This window comes from Chiloscyllium plagiosum, unplaced genomic scaffold (assembly GCF_037043375.1).
Source record: "Chiloscyllium plagiosum isolate Xiang-an unplaced genomic scaffold, Cpla_swu_hap1 HiC_scaffold_6, whole genome shotgun sequence".
Taxonomy (NCBI): Eukaryota; Metazoa; Chordata; class Chondrichthyes; order Orectolobiformes; family Hemiscylliidae; genus Chiloscyllium; species Chiloscyllium plagiosum.
In genome coordinates, this window is record NW_028270144.1 from 29,014,160 (window position 1) to 29,026,763 (window position 12,604).

Sequence of the window (12,604 nt, forward strand, 5' to 3'; positions counted from 1 at the left end):
CCAGCAGGAGGTCATTCTACACATTGGAACCAATTATATAGGAAGGGAAAGGATGAGATTCTAAAGGGAGAATACAGAAAGTTAGGCAGAAATTTAAAAGAAGGTCATCAAGGGTAGTAATATTTGGATTACTCCCAGTGCTACAAGATAGTGTGGGTAGGAATCGGAGGATAGAACAGATGAATGTTTGGCTGAGGAGCTGGTGTATGGGGGAAGGATTCACACTTTTGGATCAATGCAATCTCTTCTCGAGTAGAAGTGAACTGTACAAGAAGGACAATTGCACCTGAATTGGAAGAGGACTAATATACTCGCAGGGAGATTTGCTAGAGCTGCTCAGAAGGATTTAAACTAGTAAGGTGGGAGTGTGGGACCCAAGGAGATCGTGACAAAAGAGATCAATCTGAGATTGGTACAGTTGAGAAAAGAAGCGAGTCAAGCAGTCAGGGCAAGCAGGGAAAAAGCAGAGAACAAGGTAGGACTGATAAATTAAACTGCATTTATTTCAATGCAAGAGGACTAATAGGGAAGGCAGATGAACTCAGGGCATGGTTAAGAATATGGGACTGGGATATCATAGCAATTACAGAAACATGCTCAGGGATGGACAGGACTGGCAGTTTAATGTTCCAGGATAGAAATGCTACATGAAGGACAGAAAGGGAGGCAAGAGAGAAGGGGGTGGTGGGGGGGGGGGGGGGGGGGGGGGGGGGGGGGGGAGGTGCAGTTTTGAGAAAGAATAGTGTTATAGCTGTACTGAGGGAGGATATTCCCAGAAATACAGCCAGAGAAGTTATTTGATTGAAACTGAGAAATAAGGAAGGGATCATCACCTTATTGGGATAGTATTATAGACTCCTTAATAGTCAGTGGGAAATTGAGAAACACATTTGTAAGGAGATTTCAGTTATCTGTAAGAATAATACAGTGGTTATGGTAGGGGATTTTAACTTTCCAAATATAAACCGGGACTGCCATAGTGTTAAAGGTTTAGATGGAGACGAATTTGTTAAGTATGTCCACGAAAATGTTTTGATTCAGTATGTGGATGTATCTACGAGAGAAAGTGCAAAACGTTGAGAAATAAGGCAGGGCAGATACTGAGGTATCAATGGGGGAGTACTTGGGGCCAGCGACCATAATTCTGTTAGTTTTAAAATAGTGATGGAAAAGATAGACCAGATCTAAAAGTTGAAGTTCTAAATTGGAGGAAGGTTAATTTTGATGGTATCAGGCAAGAACTTTCAAGAGCTGATTGGGGGCAGATGTTCTTGGTAAAAGGACAGCTGGAAAATGGGAAGTCTTTAAAAATGAGATAACGAGAGTCCAGAGACTTTATATTCCTGTTAGGGTGAACGGAAAGGCTGGCAAGTGTAGGAAGTACTGCATGACTCGATAAATTGAGGCTTTAGTTAAGAAATCGAAGGAAGTATATGTCAGATATATGTAGGAGAGATTGAATGAATCCTTAGAAGAGTATAAAGGCAGAGGAGTATACTTAAGAGGGAAATCAGGAGGCCAAAAAAAAGCCATGAGATAGCTTTGGCAAATAGGATTAAGGAGAATCCAAAGGCTTTTTACAAACATATTAAGGACAAAAGAGTAACAAGGGAGAGAATAGGGCCACTCAAAGATCAGCAAGGCAGCCTTTGTGTGGAGCCACAGGAGATGGGGGAGATATTAATGAGTATTTTGCATCAGTGTTTCCTGTGGAAAAGGACATGGAAAATATAGAATGTGGGGAAATAGATGGAGACATCTATGTCCATATTGCAGAGGAGGAAGCTAGATGTCTTGAAACGCATAAAGGTGGATAGATCCCCAGGACCTGATCAGGTGTTCCCTAGAACTCTGTGGAAAGGTCGAAAAGTGATTGCTGGGCCTCTTGCTGAGATATTGTTATCATCGATAGTCAAAGGTGTGGTGCCGGGAGACTGCAAGTTGACTAACGTGGTACCACTATTTAAGAAAGTTGGTAAGGACAAGCCAGGGAACTATAGACCAATGAGCTTGGTGTAGGTGGTGGGCAATTTGTTGAAGGGAATCCTGATGCGCAAGATTTGCATTTGGAAAGGCAAGGATTGATTAGGGATAGTCAACATGGCTTTGTGCATAGGAAATCATGTCTCACAAACTTGATTGAGTTTTTTGAAGAAGTAACAAAGAGGATTATGAGGGCAGAGTGGTGAACGCAATCTATATGGACTTCAGTAAGGCATTTGACAAGGTTTCCCATGGGAGACTGGTTAGCAAAGTTAGATTTCATGGAATACAGGAAGAACTAACCAATTGGATATAGAACTGGCTTGAAGGTAGAAGACAGAGTGTGGTGGTGGAGTGTTGTTTTTCAGACTGCGGGCCTGTGACCAATGGATGCCACAAGGATCGGTGTTGGGTCCACTACTTTTCGTCATTTATACAAATGATTTGGATGTGACCATAGAAGGTATATAGTTAATAAGTTTGCAGATGACACCAAAATTGGATGTGTAATAGACAGCGAAGAAGGTTACCTCAGATGACAGTGGGATCTTGATCAGATGGGCCAATGGACTGAAGATAATTGTGAGGTGATACATTTTCAGAAAGCAAATCTTAGCCAGACTTATCCACTTAATGGTAAGATCCTAGAGAGTGTTACTGAACAAAGAGACCTTGGAGTGCAGGTTCATAGTTCCTTGAAAGCAGAGTCACAGGTAGATAGGTTAGTGAAGAAGGCATTTGGTATGCTCTCCTTTTTATTGGTCCTAGTATTGAGCTTAGCGGTTGGGTGGTCATATTGCAGTGATACAGGATGTTGGTTAGGCCACTTTTGGAATATTGTATGCGATTCTGGTCTCCTTCCTATTGGAAGGATGTTGTGAAAGTTGAAACGGTTCAGAAAATATTTACAGAGATGTTCCCAAGGTTGGAGGATTTGAGCTAAAGGGGGAGGTTGAATAGGCTGGGGCTGTTTTCCCTGTAGCATTGGAAGCTGAGGGGCAATCTTTTAGAGGCTTATAAAATCATGAAGGGCATGGATCGGATAAATAGACAAGGTATTTTCCCTGGGGTGGGGGAGACCATAACTTGAGGGCATAGGTTTAGTGTGAGAGGGGAAAGATATAAAAGAGACCTAAGGGGCAACATTTTCACGCAGAGGGTGGTGTGTGTATGGAATGAGCTGCCAGGGGAAGTGGTGAAGGCTTCTACAATTGCAACATTTAAAAGACATCTGGATGGGTATATGAATAGGAAGGATTTGGAGGGATATGGGCTGGGTGCTGGAAAGTAGGACTAGATTAGGATGGAATATCTGGTCAGCGTGGACGAGTTGGACTAAAGGGTCTATTTCTGTGCTGTACATCGCTATTACTCTTTGATTTTAAGTTTCAGAACCTTGTAATCAGGTAGAAAGTGGCATTGATATCTCCCTCTCCCGCACAAGCGCAACACCCTCCCATTGTGCTTGCAAATTCATTTGAAACCAATACCAGAATATGCCAACACCTGTTATCCTGAAGTACTTTTAGGATTGGGAACTGACCATGGGATTATTTGTTTAAAGGGGGTTGTGACTGTTTGTGAAGCCTTACACTTTGGGAAATTGACCTACTGGTAAAACTGATGTACACTCCTGTGCTGCTTTCTGGATTAGTGGTGCTGGAAGAGCACAGCAGTTCAGGCAGCATCCGAAGAGCAGTAAAATCGACGTTTTGGGCAAAAGCCCTTCATCAGGTTTCCAGCATCTGCAGTCATTGTTTTTACCTACTCCTGTGCTGCTACCTGTTTTCCATCAGGTGCTTTTGCCTTGCAAACAAGTTGTCTCCGTTTGATTTGTACAATGGTGCACTGAAGACTGATGAACTTCTTAAATGTTTTATATGATGGATTGCAAACATCCAGTCATGTAGAAATTTAATGGTTTGATCAGAACTGTGGCACTAATGTCTCAATATAACATTAACTCTTATCTAGACTATAAATCACCAATGAAGGTGCCAGGAAAATTTACAAGAATGATACCACAAGTTGCTGCTGTTACCTAGTAGCAAGAAGAAAATAGATGAAGCGATTAAAAGTACAGACATTGGAGAGTTATGAGCTGTGACTGAGTTTGTGCAAAAGGTAGATCAGAAACATGGACAGGTGAGTGCGCAGCAATTGCAAAACAAAACTTCTGGAGCAGGTTGTGTCAAGGGGCTTGTGTGATTTCACTTATCTTTTATCTTCTCTCATTATCAACTCCTCTTCCTCTTTCAAATCTATAGGAAAGAACTAACATAATTCCTAGCATGAAAAAATGTTCACTGCAAAACCAATAACAGCTGTTAGCAAGACAATAATGGGAAAACAGTTGTGCAAGCCATATAGTTCACAGTTCATCACCATATACCAACAACGACTGCTCCCTTGACAATGTAGAATGAGAAAACCAATCCCTCCCCCCAGAATTTTGATGAAAAAATTTGATTTTGAATTCAAGAACCGCTCCTGAGACTTGAGCACAAGGTCCACGTTAACAAACCATTGCAATATTTGAGGAGGTGTTGCCTTTCATATGGAATATTAAATCAAAGCCAGTCTGCTCTATTAGGAAAGTATATGATTGCAGAACAATGAACTGGGAAGGGGCAAGAATTCCCAGCCAATAATTATGCTTCAACCGATATTAATAGAGTGATTACCTGGTTATTTTCATATCCATTTATTGAATCTTACTGTGTGCAAATTGACTGCAGCCATTTCTACATGTCAACAGTGACTATACTTCAAATGTATTTAGCTGGCTGTCAAGTGCTGAAGTTGTGAAAGATGCTAAATAGTTGCAAATGCATTTTTCCCCGACCTTTTCGCCCAGAGGAGCATGTACAAAGTGTGTCCATTTTGATGTAAAACTATTAGTCTGAGAAGACATAAGATTGAAAAGAATTAAACAGTGTCTGAAGATCCTGAAGAAAAAGAATGACATCTCTTTAAATTAAGCTAATTGTGTTTATGTGATACATGAAAGTGTTGAATCAATTCCACAAGAGGTTAAATAGGCTTCACAAAGTCCTGTTTGCTACATTTAACAGAAGTAATAACAGATTTTATTGTGAAATAAGACAAGGTTATTTATTAACTTACAGTTACGTTACATTCTGCTTAATTATATCTCTGATGGAAGATATAATGCTAATGCTAACGGAAACCCTTCCTGAGTTTAATTCTTTGGCAACAGGTAATCAAAACTATACTCTCCAATTAAAGTTGATTGTATGATACTGATATTTGTTGATGTGACTCACTTGAGAGTTCTTACGCTAGACTGTAGTAATTTCAATAAACACAACGGTATGTCTGCACTTTTCTGTCAACAGAATTGTTGCACAATTCTCAGGTTCAAATCACTGTCTAAAGTGTGAATTCTGGAAGACAACATCACTCTCTTTTAAGTTCATTGCATTGAGGATATGGTCCAGCATAGGGTTCCTGATTAAAATTCATAACATCACACAATATATTGATAGAAAATACAACAATGTACAGAATATAAAAAAAACTGTGCTGGAAATCTGAAATTAAACTAAAATTACACAACATTTAAAAAGGGAAATAGACATTGACATCTCAGGCTGTTTCTCCATTAACACAAATTATGTCTAACTGTCCTGGCCAAAATATAAATTTAATTAATTCTCTCAGTACTTGTTCTACATCCCCAGTATTCTCAGTTGGATTTACAAGGTATACAGTATCGCCTGATCTCGTCCAGTGGGATATATCAAGAAATATCTGACATTTTTCGATAATTTTTGACACTTTCAAGGAACTTTCAACTGTTTTCAATCACTGAAATGTAATCTTTCAACTATCAGTCAATAACAATTGACTTATAAATTGACAGCCCAAATGATCATCAACTGACATCATCATTAATTGACATCAAATCACTATCGGCAATCATTCGCTAATAGTTATGGTTGTCTACCTAGGAAATTCCGTGTCATTGGTTATTAGTTTTGTGGGTCCTTACATGACTGATGAGTCTGATCTTAGAGTTTCATCTTTGACTACACATTTGGGAGATGCAACTGGTACTTGGCCTCCAGATAATTGGCATTCATTTCTTAGGTTCCTTTTCATATCTCCGCGAAAAATTGTGTTCCTCCAAGTCAGTTTCTTTTGAACGAAGGTCTCCCAAGAGTTGACATTTCTGTTTCATTTCTTGAGGTAAGCCTTCAGGGAGTCTTTAAAGTGCTTCCCAGTCCACCTTTCATTCAAATGCTATTCTCAAATATAACATCTGATTTCAAGTATTTGTAGATTAATGGTCATTTTATTTCCTGCAGTGCTTTTGGTTGACTGCAGATTGACTAAGAAATTTAACTAAGTCTCTGCAGTAAGAGAATTTGACTGAATCCCACCGCAACTTGATAAGCAACCATTATCATTTTCTACAGTCTAGCAGAGTATGGATGTATATTAAGAATTTTAGGCTATTTTAGTTTTTTTTGTCAATCTTTGAGACATTGTGTGACTCAATAATTTTTTTCATGATTGTTTAATAACATTTCATGAGAAGCCCATCTTGGATTACACTATAGTGCTGGTTAGGATATTACAAAATTCTTGAGTATTGGAGAATTAAAATAGTCCATTTATCTATGTATAGTATAGGAGTAAATGCTCAGTGCAGTATCCACTTGTAAATACTGCTGGTTATACCATATATATATTAACTATCACAATTTTTAAACCTGTTTTTATTTTGGATGACATTTTGGGTGACTTCCAGGTTACACCCTCTCTGTTTCCAACTTTTGTTTTATATTTACCGTTCTCTTCATCGAATCATAGAGATGTACAGCATGGAAACAGACAGGGGCTGTTTTCCCTGGAGCGTCGGAGGCTGAGGGTTGACCTTATAGGGGTTTACAAAATCATGAGGGGCATGGATAGGATAAATAGACAAAGTCTTTTCCCTGGGGTGGGGGAAGTCCAGAACTAGACGGCATAGGTTTAGGTGAGAGGGGAAAGATATAAAAAAGACCTAAGGGGTAATTTTTTCACATAGGGTGATACGTGTATGGAATGAGCTGCCTGAGGAAGTAGTGGAGACTGGTACAATTGCAACATTTAAAAGGCATTTGGATGGGTATGTGAATAGGAAGGGTTTGGAGGGATATGTGCCGGGTGCTGGCAGGTGGGACTAGATTGAGTTGGGATATCTGGTTAGCATGGACAGGTTGAAACGAAGGGTCTGTTTCCATGCTGTACATCTCTATGACTCTATGACTATGACTTTGGTCCGACTCGTCCATCCCAACCAGATATCCTAAATTATCTAGTCCCATTTGTCAGCACTTCGCCCAAATCCCTCCAACATCTTCCTGTTCATATACCCAGCCACATGCCTTTTAAATGTTGTCATTATACCAGCCTTCACCACTTCCTCTGGCAGCTTATTCCACACACGTACCACCCTCTGGGTGAAAACATTGCTCCTTAGGTGCTGTTCATATCTTTCCCCTCTCACCCTAAACCTATTCCCTCTAGTTCTGGACCTCCCTACCCCAGGGACCTTGCCTATTTATCTTAACCATGCCTCTCATGATTGTATAAACCTCTAAAAGGTTGTCCCTCAGCCTCCGACGCTCCAGGGAAAATATGCCTAACTTATTCAACCTCTCCCCATAGCTCAAACCCTCCAACCCTGGCAACATCCTTGTGAATGTTTTCTGAACACTTTCAAATTTCACAACATCCTACCTATATAAGGGAGACCAGAATTGCACACAACACTCCATAAGTGGCCTAACTAATGTCCTCTATAGCCGCAACATGACCTCCCAACTCCTATACTCAATGCTTTGACTAGTAAAGGAAAGCATATCAAAAGTCTTCTTCACTATCCTGCAACTCCACTTTCAAGGAACTACGAACCTGCATCCCAAGGTCTCTTTGTTCAGCAACACTCCCCAGTTATACACGTTTTAGTCCTGCCCTAATTTGCCTTTTCAAAATGCAGCACCCCACATTGATCTGAAGTGATTATATGTGTTCCATTAATGAGAAGTTATTTGTATTTGCATCTTCAGTTAATGTGCATTATTTTTCAGAAATTTTATAGATGACATTTCATTAGGAATTTTGAAGTGTTGAAATGTACACTGGTTCTTGTAAACAAACTTGTGAATTAAAATGTATTCGATATCGTGCATCACAAAAATCAATAACCAGATTAATTAATGATCTCAATCATGGGCTTTGATATTTTATTTATTTCATTATTATTAATTAGGATTGGGATGATAAAAGGCAATTTGAAAACTGGACTTTCGGATTGGTCAGGAAGATGAAGGACGGTCACCTTCTGGTAAGGTGGCACTGAGTGTGGGGTGGATAGAAAGAGAGTTCCTCCAAAGCACTTTAAAACTGTGCCTCTATGTCTCAATCCTTTTATGAATGGGACTAGTATGTCCTGATCTACTTTGTTCAAATTCTTCACGATTTGAAAACTTCTATCAGAGCTGAAGCCGAAACAGTGTTCTCGTATATTCATCAAACTGTCTCTGCTTTTATATTCTATGCCCTGAGTGATGAAGTCTAGTATATGGTATGATTTATTTGCAGACCTCTCTACCTGTCTTAATATAGTTAATGACTGATGTGCATACATACCCAAGTTTCTTTGCTCCTGCAAGCCCTTTAGAGCAGTATTCTTTACTTATACTTTCTCTCCATGTTCTTTGTGTCAAAGTGTATTACCTCAGACTTCACATTGAACTTTATCTGTCACCTATCCACCCACCTGACAAACTTGCCAATGTCTTTTGCAAGTTCTACACTTTCCTCTTTACAGTTTGCAATTCCTAAGTCGACTAAAAACTTTGACATTTTCACTTGCACACCACGATCTCAATCATTTATATAAAGCAGGAAAAGCTAGGGTCCCAGTTGTGTTACCTGGGGAAATATCCATGAAGAATTACTTGCTTGTTCTAAACCTATACTTATATTGCATACTCTTAACAGTACAGGACATTAATAGCATTTCAAAACTAGTAAATCAAGGGGAGAGAATAAATATAATATGTATCACCAGAGAAAATATAATAGGGAAACAGATAGGGCTGAACACAAATTAATTATCTGGATCTGATAGGTTGCATCATAGGATGTTAAAGGAAGTATCTGTAGAGAAAGTGATGCACTGCAGTAATTGTCCAATAATCCTTTCATTCTGGAGAAGTCCCAGAGGATTGGAGAACTGGCAATGTAATGCCTTTATTTGAAAAGACAGAGAGAAAATAAATAAAGTTAGGTTAACATCTGTAATTCGGAAAATGTTACAGTCTATTATAAAGGATTTATCAGCAGAACATTTAGAAATGCAAAATATAATCAAATAAGATCCCCATTGCCTTATGAAGGGGAAATCATGCTTGCCAATGTAATATAGTTCTTTCAGGAGGTGACAGGCAGGTTAGGTAAAGGGGGACCAGTAGTTATAACATATATGGACTGGCAAAAAGCATTTGTTAAGTAACTACATATTAAACTACTAATAAGATAAGAATGCACAGTGTTACAGGTAATGTATTAGTATGGATAAAAGATTGGCTGACTAATAGAAGTCAGAGGTGGGGTGTGCCACTAAAGGAGTGCCACAGGGATCAATGCATGGGGTCACAAGTATTTACACCTATATAAAAATGACTCACAAGCGAAAAGTGCATGAATTATTGTGAAGTTTGTGGATGACACAAACCTGTGTCTCTTTATTAAACAGCAAATGGTATTTTGGCATTTATTTCAAAGAGGATGAAATATAAAAATAGGAAAATCTTGCTCAAACTATCGAAGGCACTTGTTAGACTACACCTAGAATACTGTGAACAGTTTTGATCCCCTTATCTAAGGATAGATATACTGACATTGGGAGCAGTTCAGAAAAGGTTCATGAGACTGAACATGGTTGTGGAGAGATTTTCTCATGAGTTGAGTTTGACTAAGTTTGACCTGTACTCATTGGAGTTTAGGAGATGGAGAAGCAATCATATTGACCACATAAGATGTTTTGTGGGCTTGACAAGATAGATATGGAAACCTTTTACCTTGTGGGACTGCATAGGATCAGAGAGCATAATCTCAGAATAAAAGCTTGCATATTTAAAATAGAGATAAGGAGGAATCTCTCCTCACAGAGGTTAGTGAATCTATGGATTTCTTTACTGCCAAGGTTGGGTCAAACTATCAAACTGTGTCATTAAGAATATTCAAGGCTGAGACAGACAGATTTTTAGTCAGTAAGGGAATCCGCCACCTCCAAAAAGACCCCACCACCAGGGATATATTTCCCTCCCCACCCCTTTCCGCCTTCCGCAAAGACCGTTCCCTCCATGACTACCTGGTCAGGTCCACGCCCCCCTACGACCCACCCTCCCATCCTGGCACTTTTCCCTGCCACCGCAGGAACTGTAAAACCTGTGCCCACACCTCCTCCCTCACCTCTGTCCAAGGCCCTAAAGGAGCCTTCCACATCCATCAAAGTTTTACCTGCACATCCACTAATATCATTTATTGTATCCGTTGCTCCCGATGCGGTCTCCTCTACATTGGGGAGACTGGGCACCTCCTAGCAGAGCGCTTTAGGGAACATCTCCGAGACACCCGCACCAATCAACCAAACCGCCCCATGGCCCAACATTTCAACTCCCCCTCCCACTCTGCCGAGGACATGGAGGTTTTGGGCCTCCTTCACCGCCGCTCCCTCACCACCAGACGCCTGAAGGAAGAATGCCTCATCTTCCGCCTCGGAACACTTCAACCCCTGGGCATCAATGTGGACTTCAACAGCTTCCTCATTTCCCCTTCCCCCACCTCATCCTAGTTTCAAACTTCCAGCCCGCACTGTCCCCTTGACCTGTCCGGACTTGTCCGACCTGCCTAGCTCCTTTTCCACCTATCCACTCCACCCTCTCCTCCCTGACCTATCACCTTCATCTCCTCCCCCACTCACCTATTGTACTCTATGCTACTTTCTCCCCACCCCCACCCTCCTCTAGCTTATCTCTCCACGCTTCAGACTCTCTGCCTTTATTCCTGATGAAGGGCTTTTGCCCGAAACGTCGATTTTGCTGCTCGTCGGATGCTGCCTGAATTGCTGTGCTCTTCCAGCACCACTGATCCAGAATCTGGTTTCCAGCATCTGCAGTCATTGTTTTTACCTCGTTGATTTTAACCCTACTGCGAATCCTCTTGCAAGGATGCCTGCCTTGAAGATGTTTTCCTCCTCTCTCTACAAGAATCTCAGGGAGTCCCTCTCCTACTGCAACTCCCAGGTCATTTCCTCTGCCCTGAAGCTCTTCAACCATGTCGTGAAACAAACTCGGTACCACAGCCACATTTGCTTCCTCAGTGCATGCCTTCGTAACCAACTCATCCCACACGGACTCCGGACACCTTTAAACCACCAGAGTTCGGACCCGAACAGGACACACAGTACAGACTACAGATTCAAAAACACCAGCAACAGTTCTCCTTCAAGATCCTCCGCTCCACGCTTGCAGCAATGCGCCGGCACCTAACCGACAGTCTGCCCTGTCTCAGCTGAGGGCCACACTCTCTCAGAATTGCAAAGGACCCACTCTGTACTACATCCTCAGGAGAATTCATACTCTCAACAAACAGTATTTCAATTCCATCTCAAACATCAAAAACTGTAAGTACAACAAACTTTTATCCATCCACCTCCATAACCAGCGCTCCTCAAACATTCCAGAAGATTCCTCTGGCCTCGGAAATGCCATTAGCCATGCGGCTGATGCAGCTACCACCCCAACGCTGATTGATGATGTCACTTCCGCCCCCATCATGGCCACTCCCACAGCCACTTCCGGCCCTCACATCATCGCCGATGCCACACGCTCAGTGACTTCCGCCACCCCTACTGCCATGTCTGCCACCACGTCTGACTCCACCAGCGCCACTCACCTGCATTCTGCTGACACGCCCCCCATAGACCCCACTGTCACTATCCCCACCCCCCAGAACCCCGAGGGGAACACTACCCCTGCTCATGCCTCCACACGCATTCCCCCCACCATCACACCCACTCCAGGTACTGGCTCCGACCCCACTCCCAGTTCCACACCCACACCAGATCCCAGCTCCCAGCCCTGCCGAGTTTTCACCATCCCTCCAGACTTCCCACTCACTGAGGACGAACGATCAGTCCTCAGCAAAGGACTCACCTTCATCCCCCTCCGTCCAAGCATCAATGAATTTAATACACGCCGTGACATCGAACACTTCTTCCGTCGCCTCCGCCTCCGAGCTTACTTTCACAATCAGGACTCCCGCCCACCTTCCGAGGACCCCTTCTCCCACCTCCAACACACTGCATCCACCTGGACACCCCGCGCTGGCCTATTACCTGCCCTCGACCTTTTCATTTCCAACTGCCGCCGGGACATTAACCGCCTTAACCTGTCGACCCCCCTCCCCCACTCCAACCTCTCACCCTCACAACGCACAGCCCTCCAATCTCTCTGCTCTAATCCCAACCTCACCATTAAGCCAGCGGATAAAGGGGGCGCAGTGGTAGTCTGGCGCACTGACCTCTACACCGCTGAAG